Source organism: Gekko japonicus, unplaced genomic scaffold (assembly GCF_001447785.1).
Source record: "Gekko japonicus isolate JY-2015 unplaced genomic scaffold, Gekko_japonicus_V1.1 scaffold91, whole genome shotgun sequence".
NCBI lineage: Eukaryota > Metazoa > Chordata > Lepidosauria > Squamata > Gekkonidae > Gekko > Gekko japonicus.
The window spans coordinates 1,169,581-1,187,613 of record NW_015172555.1 but is presented as its reverse complement, the minus strand read 5'-3'; positions in this window follow the sequence as shown (position 1 = coordinate 1,187,613).

Here is an 18,033-nt window from a genome sequence, read left to right as displayed (position 1 = left end):
AGCAAACAAAATTAAAGAAGAGCCAGGAGTGGCTCTTGATGCAAGGACTGGGGCAAGGGGCTTCCAGAGCTGGGGCAGGGGCAGCCACCAAAAAGGCTAGGGTTGGCATTTTCCAGGTGGGGGCTGGAGGTCTCCTGGGCTTTCAACTGATCTCCAGGCAACAGAGATCAGTTCACCTGGAGAAAATGGCTGCATTGGAAGGTGGACTCTAGGATGGTCTATCCAATTAAAGCCCCCCAACCCCGCCCTCCTCACGCTCCACCCCCAAAATCTCCAAGTATCTCCCAACCTAGAGTTGGGCATCCTATTCATGGCCCCGTACCTCAATCCAGAAGATCAGGGGAACACAAAGAAGGACCGGACGTGTAGAATGCTGAGCCTGGGTACAAATGAAGCTGCCTTCTACTGAATCAGATCTCCTTGGTCCATCAAGGTCAGTATCGTTTAGTCAGACTGGTAGCAGCTCTCCAGGGTCTCAGGCCAAGGTCTTCCCCATCACCCACCATCTGAATCTTTAAATGGAGATGCAGGGGATTGAACCTGGGACCTTCTGAACCTGGGACCTTCTGCATGCCAAGCAAAGCAAAGGTTCTACCACTGAGCCACATCCCCTCCTTGTATAGGACTATCGGAGAACAGTGATTATGTTTTGACAAATGACAGCAGTTAGTCTTCTAAAACCTTCATACAAAAAGTCAAGTATATTTTCCAGCTCCAAAAATCAGGAGCGGAGCAGCGGAGGAACAGGAGCTGCCTGTGCCCAACCATTAGCTTTGTTTCTGACCACGGATACATTATGTACGGTTGGGTGGGTTGGGATTTGGTTTCATTTTGCAATCGTCTGTGTACAAGCACACTTATTTTTGGTAAGGGAGAAAATAAGGATATGGATGGTGCTAGAATGACAAAGCTAGGAAAATCTGAGGGGAGGATCTCACAAACCTTTTAAAAAATGATCCTCACATGAATAAAAAAACAAGACCAGGCACTTCAAAACCAGAACAATGAATGGATGAATTAATATTCAGCTGGAGGATAAGGCAAAAACCCAGATGCTCCAGCCTTGTATTCAAAACCCATCTATTCATTACTGCAGTGTGATTCACTAAATTACCTATAAAGGTTCTTACAACATTGTAATTAATTTCCAAAGTCCTTGCCAAAGCACTTTCTTTAGTCCCTGTATAAATATTAATCAACACTGATTGTTCTTAAGCCCCAGTATAAATACGGATACCTTTAATCCAGCACATGTAATGGGATTGCACGTTCTCTTCTAAACAATGACTCAACACAGTTAATTCCTGCTCTTAATTAAAATTGGCACATGTTTAAAAATAGAGGGAAACACTCTGCCTACTTGCAAAGAACAAGGCATGGTCCAGAGAGGTGGAAATATATCTTCTCACAGATCTTACATGTCCTTAAGTCCTAGAAACCGTAACCTCCAGTCAAGAAGCGTCAAACAAAAGACATCAACAGACCAGTCTATGGTCCAGGTATTAATGCTGGCATAATAGGAATACAGTTGGTTTCTCTCTTGTCACTGTAGCTACCTATCAGTCATGCTGTCGCTTATCACACATTAGCCATGCACAGAAGACACCAATCAATATTCTGCAGAAGGCCAGAATGTTATCAAAACCTGGACGCAATTACTCCCACAAACACCCTTGTAGCAGCAAGATTTGTTTATTAGGAGACAGAGAGGTTCCAAGCATGGACAGCTTCTGTGTCGGAACTGGGTTCCAGATGCCAGATGACCAATCACTTGTCTCATTCAGCCCACCACATGTCTGCATCTGCCCCTATGACCGCCCCTAGCACCTGCAAGCTAATGGTTACATTATCTAGAAGCTTCGCAAACTACAAGGTCACACCGAACGATGAGATCATACTCATCCCAAGATGATTACAGCACACTTGGGAGGCCCTGGTATGAGAACTATTACACAGTAGCACTAACCAAGCAAAGCAGACAGCCATACCCCGTCACCCCTACCCCCCAGTTCCCAGCAGAGAAGATAAACAGGAATGGAAAGGAGCAAGGTTACATGAGAACTGTAGAGATCCATGTGACTCCAAATGGAAATACTTGGCAAGCGAGGCCTGAGCTTGACAGAATGCCATGAGGATGTAATCCAGCCCAGTCTGCTAACAGTCACCCCTTCATGACTGTGCAGCAGAGCTCACTGGACCCCATAATGACTGGCGGTCAGCCACCAAGACCTTTTGTAGCCCCCCCCCCCGATTCCCAGTGGCCAGGAATTGGAGGTGGACCACATGTGTGCACAGGAGGTACTCCACCACTGTGACAGGACCTCTTCTCTGACTCTCCCCACAGCTTGCCTTTCCCCATAGTTATTACAACCTGGCATGCCTTCCTCAATTATAGGTTTGCTAATCTACAGGTGGGGCCTGGAGTTCTCCCAGAATCATGGGTCATCTCCAGTCCACAGGGATCCATCCACAGTGGACACCCCTGGCTGTTTTGGAGGGTGAACTGTTTTGGAAATATACCACAGCTGAGTCACTCCCCTTTGCAAACCCCAGATTCTCCAGGCTCCACCCCCAAATCTCCAGGAATTTCTCAACTCGCAGTTAGAAACCAAAGGACAAAGTCGTAGCGGCTTTTAATATCAGTGTGACCAGTCCAAGAGGCTCCACAAAGCCTGACCGACATCAGAACTCCTCTAATAGCTCAGCTGGAGGTAAAGAGGGCAAGGCGGAAAAAGACAGGATGCCGGCAGCAGGGTGGGGGTGGGGCAGAGTCAAAACCTGGCTGCAGGGATCTGTAAACCGCAGCCATGAGCCAGGAGTGGGGGGGAGGCATGTGAGCAGGGGTCATTTCCTGCAGAAGCACACAGGAGCGGAGCTCTGGCAGTAAAGAGCCCAGCAGCCCTCAGTCAGAACAAGAAGCAGCCAGGTAAGCTGCAGAGTCCCCCCTCCCCCCGGGCTCCGGTCCAAAACAGTCCAGTGGCACCGTTAAGACCAAGTTTTATTGAGTTACAAGCTCTCCCTCCTCTGCGAGGACAGATCTACACATTCCCACCCACCCCCAATAGCTAGCAATCCAAAACAGTCCAGTGGAGCCTGAGCGGTGGGTGTTGCCTTCTGACACACTTCCGGTGACGTCAGGGGGTGTGGCATATGCAAATGAGTTATGCTAATGAGTTATGCTAATGAGCTCCTGCACCTCTTTTTCTACAAAATGACCCCTGCATGTGAGGCATGACAGCAGCAGCTGTGCAGAAGCAGCTGGGAGGAGAGACATGGGGTCCAAGATGGAAGAGACAGCCGGCACAGAGCGTGAGGCACTGGCAGTGACAGCTGATGGACCGGGGCAAGCAGCTTTGAAGTCAGTGAGCTTGGGGATCCAAACCAGCCAAAGGCAAGTGATCATAGAATCATAGAATAGAATAGAATCCCAGCAGGGCAGCACTGAAGCTGCGTACTGAGTTGGAGGAGACTGTCGTGGGTCAGGCAGGTCTCAGCGATAGCGAGGTCTCCTCAGGAGAAGAGAAGCCTCATGTAGCTAGCCTTGAGTTAACAGAAGCTGACCAGCAGGAAAATGAGCTGTGGGCTTGCCAGGATTTCCAGCCAACAGCCAGTGCAGAGTCACCAGCACCCTCCAGCCCTTATTCCGCAGGTGAACCTCAGTTGGCCATTCCCAGCCCACCAGTATCACCCACACCCTTAGAACGCCACAGATGGAGGCTAACAGAACTCGGTGGGGAGGGTGGGATATAAATCAAATAAATAAATAAATAGGCACAGTGTACATCTCCTGGCCCAGTGCTAGCTGCTTGTTAATAACAAAGAAGTAGTTGCAGGATTGCTTCTGAGTAAAAGGTAAAGGTTCCCTTGCTCGAAAGCCAGTCGAATCCGACTCTAGGGTTGCGGTGCTCATCTCCGTTTCAAAGCCGAAGAGCCAGCGCTGTCCAAAGACGTTTCCGTGGTCATGTGGCCGGCATGACTAAACACCAAGGCGCACGGAGCGCTGTTACCTTCCCACTGAAGTGGTCCCTATTTATCTCCTTGCAATTTCTTGCTTTCGAACTGCTAGGTTGGCAGGAGCTGGAACTAGAGACGGGAGCTCACTCCGTCATGCGGCACACTCAGGTCTCGAACTGCTGAACTACCGACCTTCCACAGCCTGCAGTTCAGCGTCTTAACCACTTGAGCTGGCTGCAAACATGACCCTTAGGTGTGGGGCTATAAAACCAGCCAAGAGAGGCTGTTAGGCATGGGTGCAACACATACGATAGATGCTAAGCCTCTGACTTGTCTGACTTCTGGACCTCTGACCTTGGGCTGAACAACTCTGCTTTGCCTGATTCCTGGACCCCTGATCTTGGACTGAATGACTCTGTCTTGCTTGACTTCTGGCACCTAATACTCAGAGCCTGTAAGCCAGTACAGAGACAGGGCAAAGACTGGCTTGGGGAGACCCGGGAAATCCAGAGGCCCAGGCTGGTATATTAGAAGGGGCAGGGGAGGTCTCTCGCTCAGATAGCATTGCCAGCCTCCAGGGGCTGCCTGGAGCTCTCCCACTGCTACAACTGATCCCCCATGACAAAGATCCACCCAGCGGTTCGAAAGCAATAATATCATCAAGACGCAAGTAGATAAATTGGGTACCTGCCTTAGATGGCAGGGAACACCCTTCCCCTTCTTGGGGGGCTGGTGGAGTGTTGGCGGCGAGGCGAGACGGAGAACAACGACTGCCTCGGCGGCAGGCGGCAAGATGGCGACCGGGCGCAACATCGGCAGCAATCCAGACGTCGGCGGAGGGCGGAGCCAGGAAATGCAGGGAGAGCGTGAGGCGTAGGCGTGGGCGGAGCCTTGACGGACAGAGCCAAAGCCGCGCCAATGTGAACCAGGCGCCGAATGGATCTTCCGACCGCAGCCGACGCCGAGGGTCGCAGAAGGAAAAGGAGGAAGAGCCGGAGGGAGCCGCACCAGCAATGGGCCGAGGGGCCGAATCATGAGTAAGAAGAATGATAGCTCCATCTACAGGGTGCCCCAATTAAGTTGTGGCCATAGTTAGGGATAAAAGAGTAACTGTAAGCCGCTCAGAGACCCCTTGGGGGGTTCGAGCGGGGTAGAAGCCGAAATAAATAAATAAATAAATAAATAAAAATCAGCTCCCTTTTAGAAAGTGGCTGCTATGGAGGGCAGACTCTATGGCATTATATACCATTATATTATATTCCCCAGGCTCCACACCCCAAATCTCCAAGTATTTCCCAACCCAGGAACCGCTGGTATGAGAAAGGTTGGGCCCTTCACCGTTTCTGAGGTGGTGGGAGAAACAGAGGGGTGGGCTAACCCCTCCGTCTTCTCAGCCCTCCCAAGCCATTTGTGGAAAAAGGACTTCAGTGAGCCCACTGCTTCCCATGTAAGCATTTTTCACACAGGCACCCCAAGATACAGGAAAGCACAAGCAATTTCCCTCTTTTTCAACTGAATTAATCCATGTTAACCCTAAATTACTTTTCCCGCTCGCCCCTGGCTTCACTGCGGGGTTGGGAGGGGGGAGGGAAACAGCGAGGGGCGAGCGGCTCTCCGCTCGCCCCTGGCTTCAGTACCGGGTGGGGGGGAAGAGGAGCTGGGGGGGAGATGGAGGGGGGTGGAGGACAGGGGGGAACCAGCAGAATGGGGGGGTACTTCCCTCCTCCTGCTGCTTCCTCCTCTGCCTCCCCACCCCGCGAGTATCGCGGGTCCCCCCTTGTTAACCCCAGGCTCCACACCCCAAATCTCCAAGTATTTCCCAACCCAGGAACCGCTGGTATGAGAAAGGTTGGGCCCTTCACCGTTTCTGAGGTGGTGGGAGAAACAGAGGGGTGGGCTAACCCCTCCGTCTTCTCAGCCCTCCCAAGCCATTTGTGGAAAAAGGACTTCAGTGAGCCCACTGCTTCCCATGTAAGCAGCCTGGCTCTCAAATGCCAGCTCCCGGGACTTTGAGAGCCTTGTGTGTTGTTGTTTCACTAATGTTAATGGAAATAATTTAAGCCTTTTGCCTGCCAATTGTTTAGCACATAAAAAGGACTGTCAGTTGCTCTGTTTTCCTTAAGACGGGCTTTTCAAAAGAAAATGCAAACACTGACATTGTGCTTTCCCTTGTAAAGTTCACAAACAAATGCGTGGTTATGATCCTTTTTGCTGTTTTAAAAGGCACACTGACAGAAAATTCATGCAGGTCTCCAAAAGGCACACGGAGACAAACATCATGTGAGAGATTAGGGGGCACCTCTCTATCGATTCACAGTAATGATTTGGGAACAATAGTCTATCACAAATGAGAAACAGCAGTCACTGTTGTGAGAAGGACAACAGAATGAATGAATGAAAAGAAAGAATACTTGTTTATTGTTTTGTCAACCATACACACAGCTTTAAAATTCTAAGGAAAGAATGTCAAAATGTGAAATCAACAAACTTTAAACATCGTGAATGTACTTAGTTACCCAGAACAAAATAACATTTTACACTCTTCAAGTGTAACGTTTAATGTTGAAAGACCTGCTTTTTGATTTGCCCCACCCGTCCCCTCTCCCTGGCTGCCTAGAGTCCTGCAAACCTCAGAGCCCCAAACTCTCCTTCCTCTGCTTGTGAAGAATCCCAAATTTAGACTTAGTACAAACTCTTTCGCTATTGTTGTTGTTACTATTCATTAGATTTCTGAATTGCCCGTCCCTGTTACCGCAGGGCTCTGGGCGACATACAACAATGAATAAAAATATCACTATAAAAAATAAAATACATTACTTCCAGTAGATAAATTAAAACTCCAGATGGCAGACTATTTCCCCCCCTCCATTCCAGGCTGCCCAGCCACCTCGTGGGAGGAGGAGGAGGAGGAGGAGGAGGAGGAGGAGGAGGAGGAGGGACAAAGTGATCTGGAGAGCATAACAGGGTGCCACCTAGAGTGAAAACTGTTGCTGTCCTCAACCGAAAGACTTGAGAAAGACAGGAGCACTCCGTCTATGAATGTCAGCTGCTTAATGGGCCTTTTGTAGGACCGGCAACAAACATCAATTTAAACTTCAATGTAACCACAAAAGGAAACTTCCCCCCTTTAGAAGCAAGGAGAAGCGGGTGTACAATTCTAGAAACTCCCGTCGGGGTTGATTGCGTAAAAAGGATGTAAATTGACTGGTAGCTATTAGATTGTACAAACTGATTATTATTGTTGATATTGCATGTAATGAATATATACCTGTTTTAGAATATTATGAATAATACACAATGCACTTTATAAGATGGAACATATAGAACACTAACTTATAAAGAGGGTTTTTGCAGTGTATATATTTGTTGTTTGACTCAACCAAAAGCCTGGCAGAACATCTCTGCTTTACAGGCCCTGCGGGATTGCATCAGGTCCCGCAGCAGGGCCCAGATGGTGTTCGGCAGAGAGTTCCACCAGGTTGGGGCCAGGACTGAGAAGGCCCTGGCCCCAGTCGAGGACAGCCGGACATCTTTGGGGCCAGGGACCACCAGTAGACTGCTATCGAGAGAGTGTTAACGCTCTCCTGGGGACATACCAGAGGAGACGGTCCCACAGATACATTGGTCCCTGACCGCTTAAGGCCTTAAAGGTCAACACCAAAACCTTGAACTTGACTCGGAATTCTATTGGAAGCCAGTGCAGCTGGTGCAGCACAGGTTGTATGTGTGCCGTCCGTGATGTTCCCATCAGGACCTGCGCTGCTGCATCCTGGATCAGTTGAAGGTTCTGGGTCAGCCTAAAGGGCAGGCCAGTGTAGAGTGAGTTGCAGTAATCTAGCCAGGGGGTGACCGTTGTATGGATTACCATGGGTAGGTCAGGGCGTGACAAGAAAAGGACCAGTTGCTGGATCTGCCGGAGATGGGAAAACACCAGCGTAGACTTGGGCCTCCATAGTCAGTGAGGCATCCAAGATCACACCCAAACTCTTGGCGGACTGTGCTGGTGTCAATGGTGATCTATCAAGAGTGGGAAGTCTATGCCCCAGCCCTGAAGGCCTCCCCCCAGCCACAGAACCTCCATCTTAGTAGGATTCATTCTCAGTCTGCTCTTTTTTAACCACCTCACAATGGCCCCCAGACCTGTGGCCGCGTGGGGCAGCATCTGGGTGGCTATCCAATAACAGATACAGCTGGGTGTCATCGGCATACTGGTGACACCCAAGCCTGAAACTCATGCCAGCTGGGCAAGGGGTGCATACAGATGTTAAACAACATTGGGGAGAGAAGTACCCCATGAGGGACAACACAAATTAAGGGATGCCTAGAGGGCACATCATCTCCCAGTGCCACTGTGTGTTCCCAACCACAGAAGTAATGAGGCAAGCCAGTGAAGGGCCACCCCACAAACTACCATGTTGGCGAGGTGGTGGGTCATAAAATCATAGTCAACCATGTTGAACGCTGCTGTGAGGTCTAACAACAACAGCAGTGCGGATGCACCACAATCCAGCTGTCTACGTAGATTGTCTGACAGGGCGACCAGCACCATCTCTGTCCCATGGCTGGGGTGGAAGCCAGGCTGGAATGGGTCCAATGTTGATGTGTCATTCAGGAAACCCTGGAGCCGCTTGGCTACCACTCCCTCAATTACCTTACCCAGAAATGTTAAATTCAAAACTGGGCAGTAATTGGCAGGATCAGAAGGATCCAGAGTTGGCTTTTTAAAGCCAACCACAGCCTCCTTGAGACCCTCTGGATAGACCCCTGCTTCCAGGAACAGATTGACAATGTCCATCTGTGGGCCCCATATCCTCTCATTGCTGGCTTTCACCAGCCATGAGGGACACAGATCTAGGATGCATGTGGTCAGCCTGACAACACCCAGGATCCTGACAACATCAGCAGAGGAGAGCAGACTGAAAGTATCAAAAACTGAATCCAAAGCCAGCCAAGGTGCCTCCAGTTCACATACTGTCTCCGTATTGGCAGGTAGTTCCCAGTGGAGTGACAAGACTTTGTCCACAAAGAAGCTCGCAAATGTCTCACAGGCAATAGTCAAATTCCTACTATTTTGGTCCCCTCCAAAAGGGATGTCAGGGACCTAATTAACCTAAATGATTGTGCTGGGCTTGAGCTAGTGGACACGATAGAGGTTGAGAAGAAATCCCTCTTTGCAGCCTTCACCACCACCTCATAGGATTTCATAAGCGTCCTATAAGATGCTCTTTTAGCTTCGTTGTGAACCTACCCCCAAACTTCCTCAAGTTGTCTGAGTTTTCATTTCACCCCCCTGAGTTCTACAGTACACCGGGGGACAGTCTATGGTGAGGACACAGAGGACATGGGGGGGGGGAACGACCTCATTGATGGCTTCAGAGAGACGGGAACTCCAGTCCTCATCCAATGAGGCACCAGAAGGCATTGGATCCCACAGAGCATTCTGGAAATCAATTGGATCCATTAGTCGCCATGGGTGAGCATAAATCAGCTTGCCATCTAGATGGGGGGGGGGCAGAAACACCCAGCTGGCCCTTCAGGACCAAGTGGTCTGACCGTGGCACTTCCTCTTTTGAAGTCAGATCCACATCCATCCCCATGCGAAAGATTAAATCCAGGGTGTGGCCCACTTGCTGTGTGGGGCCTGAGACAAATTGGGAGAACCCCCGTGCCACCATGGAAGACACCAGGGCTGAGGCCTGAGTGGAGGCGGCAGTCTCATCCGTGTGGATGTTGAAACCCCCAAGAATTAACGGTCTTGGGAGTTCTGAGGCCCACCCAGCTACCGCCTCCAAAAGACTCAGCAGGCTATCAGCCGGCCTGCTAGGCAGTCGGTACACCAGGCAAACAGCCAGGCTCACCTCAGCATCCCATACAACACAATCAATACTGGTGATCTTTGGAACGGGGAGTGGCCTGAGGGAGAAACCCTCCTGGGTGAATAGAGCTACCCTCCACCCCCAACTTCGAGACTGATGGACCAAGAAATGGGGGTGGGGGGTGGGGCTAGTTCTTGTAAGGTAACTCACCCTCCCTAACCTAGGTCCCGGTCATGCAAGCCAGATCCACATTCTGTGCTGCAAGATAATCCTGCAGCATTCTGGTCTTGTTATTAATGGATCTGGCATTGCACAACATCAGTGTTGAAGGGGAGTCTAAAACCCTGGCCTTCACACCAACGTGTCTTGGCTTGGGATGGGACGAAGGCTGGAAGGAGACCAAGCATAACCATATCTCCGCCTCCTTCCAATCCAAGACACTCTCCCACCACCATACCTCCTTTGCCCCCCAATCGCTGGGATCCCCAGCCCAGGGCTGGCTGGCACCCAACGAAATGTTCTCAGTCTCCATCCCCTCCTTCCCTCCCACCACCTTCACCCTCCACAGCAGCCCACAGTACAGCAGAACAGCAGAATTGACAGTATTAATAACATTAAATAAAGGTAAAGGTAAAGGTTCCCTTGCTCGAAAGCCAGTCAAATCCGACTCTAGGGTTGCGGTGCTCATCTCCGTTTCAAAGCCGAAGAGCCAGCGCTGTCCGAAGACGTTTCCGTGGTCATGTGGCCGACATGACTAAACACCAAGGCGCACGGAACGCTGTGACCTTCCCACTGAAGTGGTACCTATTTATCTACTTGCAATGTCTTGCTTTCGAACTGCTAGGTTGGCAGGAGCTGGAACTAGAGATGGGAGCTCACTCCATCATGCGGCAACTCGGGTCTCGAACTGCTGAACTACTGACCTTCCACAGCCTGCAGTTCAGTGTCTTAACCACTTGAGCCACCGCAGCTCTTAACATTAAGTAAGGTTAGACTAAATTTACCTGGGGAGTGGGACAAGAACCCCTACCACACCATTTCATTAGACCAATTCTCATCCAAATTTAACTCCCCTCCCTGGGCTAACTAAAAATAAAACTTAGAGCGGCAGAAAAAACAACAAAATACACAGCACCAGCAGATGTTTTGGGTCAGTTGCTTGGACCCTATGGACAGCAGGAACACCCTCAAGGGTATTCGGTTCATCCGGGCACCTTTCTGAACCAGGGCATGCAATAACAACCCCAGAAGGGACCAGGAAGTTCCAACAGAGCTGAGGGCCAAAGAAAGTCCAGCCCACAGTTCCTTCCTGCCACCCCAGCAACTCACGCCCCGCCTGAACAACAAGTTTGGGAGTCTGCTACTCTGAACCTCCAACAACCCTCAGATCTTCACAGGCAGGCTGGAGCGTTGCATGCTATGCAGACCAGAGAATATTGAAAATATGAAAAACTTTCTTTCCCTTCCTTTTCCTGGAGATTTTAAGTCGATGCTTCAGCTGTGTCTTCTTAGCTTGAAAGCAGCAAGTTCTCCATCTCATTTGGCCTTGTTGTAACCAAACACTCCCAGACAGCACAGGCTTCCGGTGATTAGAGACAGAAGTGGCTGAGACAATTAAAGATGAGATAAGCACCTCTCAGCAGACCAAACAGTTTGAGCTGTGGTGGATAAGCTGTGCAGCAGTACTAATAAAAAGAGCTCATTAAAACAAGCTTATCAGGCTTATCAAGACTTAATGAGGATAAAGCTGCGCCCCTGCTGATCGCCATCTTGCTTCCCCGGTAGTCCTCATGGATGCCACATTCTCCAGGAAGAGGTGAGCGATTTCCAGCCATCAAGCACATCTACCCACTGAGAATGTCTCAACCAATGCTAACTAAACATCACTTAGAAGAAGAAGAAGAAGAGTTGGTTTTTATACCCTTCTTTTCTCCAGATTAGAGTCCGCCGCTCTTAACGGCTACCCCACACTGGCTCACCACCTGGTATCTTCAGTCCATGCCAATTCCATTTAAGAAGAAGAGTTGGTATTTACACCCCGCTTTTCTCTACCTTAAGGAGTCTCAAAGCAGCTCACAATCGCCTTCCCTTCCTCTCCCCACAAAAGGCGCATTGTGAGTCAGGTGGGGCTGAGAGAGTTCTGAGAGAACTGTGACTGGCCCAAGGTCACCCAGCAGGCTTCATGTGGAGGAGGAGCGGGGAATCAAACCCAGCTCTCCAGATTAGAGTCTGCCACTCTTAACCGCTACACCACACTGGCTCTCTTAGCAAAGGATGGTCACTCAGCAGCATAACATTTGAAGGCACACATTTCCTGATTAGCCCAAACCATGCTGTAATGTTGTGGAGGAGAACTTTCGTAGGGTAGGATCCTGGACTAGCCATTCAGTGAACAATAGGGATCCTCGTTGTGGCAATTCCCCTGTCCCTCCTCTTCTACTGGTGGTTGCGTGGCTGCATGTTGGTCTGTTCTTGTGTAGTAGTTGTGTCTCATCCACACAGGAAAATCCAGTCACCAACACAGCAGAATGAGAGTGAAAAAGCCAATAATGTGGGGATGCAGCCGGAACTTCCAGTTTTTCCACTCACACACAAAAATGCAGGAACTGTTCACTGTATTGGTGCCAGAAATTTAGGGAATGTGATGTGGGGGAAGGGTTGGGCAACCCAGGAAAACTCCCAGCTGATAAATCAGAAACATCACCGAAGGATTTTTAAACAGGCAATCAAAGCCAGCAGCTCCTGCCCAAAGGAACTTCACAGGCAGTCACGAATGGGTTCCTTTGTTCCTCTTTCCTTCCGTTTGTCTCCTCTTTGTAACTCTGTGGCACAAGAGAGACAGCAGACGCCTGTGCTCTGTCATCCCCATGGAAAAGCTCTTCTTCATCAGGGCAGAAAGATCACGGGGCTAAACCTTTGCCCTAAACTTTATCGTCGAACAAAGTTCTAAAATGAGGGCTTCTTTTCAGTTTATATTGTCCACGTGCTTCATTATGCAGAGTTTACCTTCAGCTCACTCACTGTCGTGGTCCCCTGTGGACTCCGTGGCATTCTACTCCATTGAAGTCCCTCCCCACTCCAGACCCCACCCTCCTCAGGCTCCACCCCCTAAATATCCAGGTTTCCCCCAACCTGGAGCTGGCCACCCTATATAGTCCTGAATAGCAGATCTTGGGAATGAAGCATGAAGGAAGGCTGTCCCCCCTTCATGCCCAAGGTGTGAGCTTCTCTTTGGAATTAATCGGCCAACAGAGTGGGGAACAGACGGTTTGACCAAAGTCACTGCTTATCCAGCATGACAATTCTTGTGTTAGAATTCCTTAGGTTAAGTGGTGCGGTTCCACAAGAAGCTGGTTGTGACTGTATTATACAATCACTGCCCCATCACCTTTATGGTGTCACCAGCTCTGCTACAGAGAGCTCCCTCATGGGCTGTGCCCTAAATCAGCAACTCAGTCAGTTTTAAACTAAACAGAAATCTCCTCTGCATTCACCTCCTCTGAGCCACAGCTGTTGAGGGGTAGGGTTGCTCGGCAGTAAGTAATCAGAATAAATTGCCATTTAATAAAGAGAGAGATAAAAATAAAATGAGAACTCTTGGGAAACAGATGACTGCTCAACTGCTGGAACAGGCGGAATCCATCCATCCATTCAGGGAGAGAGATGCCCCTCTGAAAATGCAGGAAAAAATGCCCAGAGAGAAGAGAAAGGATGCATGACCGGGGGGAAGCCATCCTTGGACAACTGCGAGTAATGGAAAGACTCACATCCTGGGTTGGCAGTTTTGCTCCTGGTGAAGGATGTGCACCTTTGCAATGGCTGTAGGACAGGAAGAAGTTTGACACAAAGCCATTTCCCCACTACCACCATATTTCAGGTATTGATTCAGCTCGGGAAAACATGGAGGCCGTTGCTGCCCTATGGCTGTCCCCCCTAGAGAGTTGCTCTGCCCTGCCAAAGGATTGTTCAAAAGGCTTTTCGTTGGAAACATGGAACTTTCCATTTCCAAAATGGGAATAAGTTTTTAAGACAAGAAACTTGCTGGCATTTTTGTGGTGGAACCTTTGTCCAGGGCAAAACAACAAAATACAAGGGCTCTGGTCACCCTGGGGGGGAAGTCACGTGATTTTGGTTGCAACTTGTTGGCGTGAGGGGACCCCGGGGGAGGCTCCCAGCAGAAATCAGTCCAGTGGCACCTTCGAGACTAAACAAGGAATGGGTGCAACTTTTCCTTACTTGCTTTCAAAAGCACCTCCCATTACCTTTACCCTCCGGGGGCCTTAAATGGCTAGCCAAAGGGTCCTGCTCTTAGTTGCAAAGTGTTTGAGGAGCCCATGGAATAGAAAACCTCTAAATACAGTCTGTTGTGTTGTGCTGGATTAAGTTTTGCATTTTTCTGGGGGGACAGAGGTGTCCTGAGAAACGAAGGACAGTCTAAACAAAGCACAGATCTCAAACTAGCACAATAACCTGCTGCTAGAAACGAGCAGTCAAATGGAGGTAACATGGAAAGTCAAGCCTCCGGAGACAAAACACAGACAGGTCGGGAAATCCAGTGGATTTAAGGTGGCCAGCTCTGGGTTAGGAAATACCTGGAGCTTTGGGAAGTGGGTGGAGCCTGGGGAGGGCGGGGTTTGGGGAGGGACCTCAGCAGGGTACAATGCCATAGAGTCCACCCTCCAAAGCAGCCATTTCCTCCAGGGGGAGCTGGTCTCTGTAGTCTCCTAGAGATCAATTGTAATAGGAGGAGATCCCCAGGTACAAGCTGGAGGCTGGCGACCCCAAGTGGACTGTCACAGAGTGGCGTCTTCCATGCTGTTTGGTGGCCATCTGGAAAGAAAAGCACTCCTGAAAAGCAATGCCAATGACGAGGGGAGGAGGACCCTGAACCTCACTCAGTTGGGACTCTTGTGATGAGTCCCTTGCCATGGGGTGCCTCTCTGCAGGCACGCTGCCAGCAGATTGAGGCTTTCCTTTGGCCCGAAGGTCTCTGCACTGTGTTCCCGAATGGGACTAAGCTACGCACACTGGAACAAGAGCTTGGAGGTACAGCGTTTAAATCCTTACCTGGCGAGATCCGAGTGATCAGACATTGAAGAGTAAGTCCATGAAAGCGAGAACACCAGAGAATGAGCGAGTCCCGTTTTACTAAAAGCGAGGGGGGGACTTCCCCCGAAAAAGAACAAATAAGCAGGTAAGGAAAAGCCTTGGTAGTGGGGACGGAGTTTTGAGCACCAATAGACTGTATTAGAGAGACTCCAGGAGTCAAGCGTTTGGGCAAATTTCTGGGACTTTGGCAAATTTTGAAAAAAGTAAACATGCTTAAAAATGATGATTGGCATCTAGAAGCAGCAAGCGAAACACAAGCTTTCTCCAGGAAGTTGCAGAGCCTGGCCATGTGACCAGGAACAACCATAGACTCTTTCAGGCTGTATAGTAAGCCTTTGCCCCCTGCTGGCAAAAATGAGGTACTTCACAACAACTGTCTTATACACTGGCTGTTATTTGCAAGGGACTGTGTTAACATCGGAGAAGTGACCAGCCTTTGATCACAGGGACTTCCAATATAATTGAGGAGAGTCTAATAAGTAGGTTTAAGTGGTGGGGCCTGTATGCAGACAACTAAGCGAAGCTGTAAGCGAAGGCTATGCCATGGACCTATCTGAAATAAGTCTGACGGGCAAAAGGGCGGATAGACTCTCCATAATTGGCTTTTAAAAGCAATAAATGGAATGATCTCCAAAACTGAAGGCAAGAATTCAAGCAGATAACAGTCCTTGAAAAAGAAAACGGGACTTTGTTCTGAGATGACCAGTTCCAGCTTCAGCAAGACAATGCCACGGGGAAAATGTTTAAGATGAATGAAGATAACAGCGTGGGAAGAGAAATTGACTGTGTTATACTTACTGAGTGAAATATAATTTTTAATTTGCTTTAAATGAAGGAGGGAAAAATAATAGTAAAATGAGATGTCACTGTTCTCTGAAATTTGTGTTTAAGTGAACTAGCGATTATCCTGGAATGCTCTTTATATAGTCAGATTTGATGGTTTGTTAACATAATCGACATAATCAATGTCAAGAAAAGCTATTTCTATATTGTTAAGCTAATACTTTTATCAGCAATGTAAGACCTCCAACTCTTGGGTTTTTAGTGGGTTTTCTTTACTTTCTCCCATAGTTGTAGATCCCCCTCCCTAATTTCGTTGTAGTTTTTAGAAAATGCAAAAAAAAAAATCCCCAATGGGGGGCCAAAAAAAAGGAATGCCAACACTAATAAGGGACTCATTCCAGGGCAGGGCTTGAAGCATCAGACTAGGGTCTGGGAGGCCTAAGTTCAGATTCCCCACTCTGCCCAGGAAGTTTGCTGGGTGACTTCAGGGCAGCTGTTCCCTCTCAGTCGAACCTTAACCTCACAGGAAAACTGTGAATGCTGTTCTGAGCCAGGCCCGTAGCCAGGATTTTGTAATTTGGGGGGCCTTTAAATAAGTCAGGGGGCACGGACGTCAGAAAATAAAATAAAAATGTTATGCAGGCTCCTGCCCAACGCCAGTCAACTTGGCTGGTGGGAGGAAATCCCCTCCCCCAAATACACAATGACCTGCTGTATTTTGCACATGTGCAAAGGTTTCGTAGACAGCCATTGGTTTCTGTGCGCACAATGAGTGCTGAATGGCCATGGGCCCAGGCAGGGGAGGACTGGGACAAGGAAATAGCCCTGGAGAGGGTCCCTGCCCCAGCCTGACCGGGTTCTGCCCCCTGAAAGGAGGGAGGGAAGAGGCAGCCCGCCTGGGTGGGAAACCACCTCTTTTCAAATCTTGGGCAGGCTGGGTGCCAGCTCTCCTGGGCCACCTGTGGCTCTTGGATGTAGGGTGACAAAGAGGCAGGGGTCATTTCGTAGAAAAAGAGGTGCAGGAGCTCATTAGCATAACTCATTAGCATAACTTATTTGCATATGCCACACTCCCCGACATCACCGGAAGTGTGTCAGAAGGCAACACCCACCGCTCAGGCGCCACTGGACTGTTTTGGATTGCTAGCTATTGGGGGGGGGGGGGCATGCAGATCTGTCCTTGCAGAGGAAGGAGAGCTTGTACTTGAATAAAACTTGGTCTTAAAGGTGCCACTGGACTGTTTTGGATTGCTAGCTATTGGGGGGGGGGGGGCATGCAGATCTGTCCTTGCAGAGGAAGGAGAGCTTGTACTTGAATAAAACTTGGTCTTAAAGGTGCCACTGGACTGTTTTAGACCGGGGGGGGGGGCTCTGCAGCTTTCCTGGCTGCTTCTTGCTCTGACTGAGGGCTGCTGGGAGCCGGGGGTGGGGCTTGTTGCATGTGCCCGCCCCCTGGGCTCTTTACTGCTGGAGCTCCGCTCCTGTGCGCTCCTGCAGGAAATGACCCCTGCCAAGAGGACATGTCCTCTTTTTGATGTCTGCCCTCTTTTGGGGTCTTTTTTTAAAAAAATGATGAAAATGTCTTCTTTTTTTGTTGGGAGGCTGAGCCTACTTTGCCCTCTAGCCCCCCAGTGGAGAGAAGCTTCAGTTTTGCCACCAGCACTACTTCCTAGTATGCGTTTTGAATAGGACTTCCTATTTCATTGCCGTGTATCAGGAGTTTCTTAGGTCTATGGACTGCTTTTCTCCATGTCCTCGACTCCTTCCCTCCCCATAGCAATGGCACAGTGTCCCTGCCCACTGCCAGGAAATGAAGGGGTCCTGGACATTCCTAGTATTTTTCTTGTTAGCTGCACAACAACAGTAGACCATGACTGGAAATAGTTAACATGTTTTTAGAGGCCCAGCAGAAAATGAATTGGGCAAGGTTGCCTGGCAGCCAAGTTTGATTCAATGTTTGGGTTCCCTACTAGAAAAGGCAAATGTGATTTTGGGCTGTATCAATAGAAGTACAGTGTCCAGATCACACAAAATGCTATTATTGCTTTACTCGTTGGTTAGACCTTACCTACTGTGTTCAGTTTTCGGCACCACAATTTAAGAAGGATATAGACAAGCTGGAACGTGTCCAGAGAAGGGCAACGGAGATGGTGAGGGGTCTGGAGACCAAGTCCTATGAGGAAAGGCTGAAGGAGCCGGGTCTGTTTAGCCTGGAGAGGTGATATGATAACCATCTTCAAGTACATGAAGGGCAGTCACATAGAGCATGGTGCGGAGTTATTTTCTGTTGCCTCAGAAGGCTGGACCAGAACCAACGGGTTGAAATTAAGTCAGAAGAGTTTTCGGCTAAACATGAGGAAGAACTTCCTGA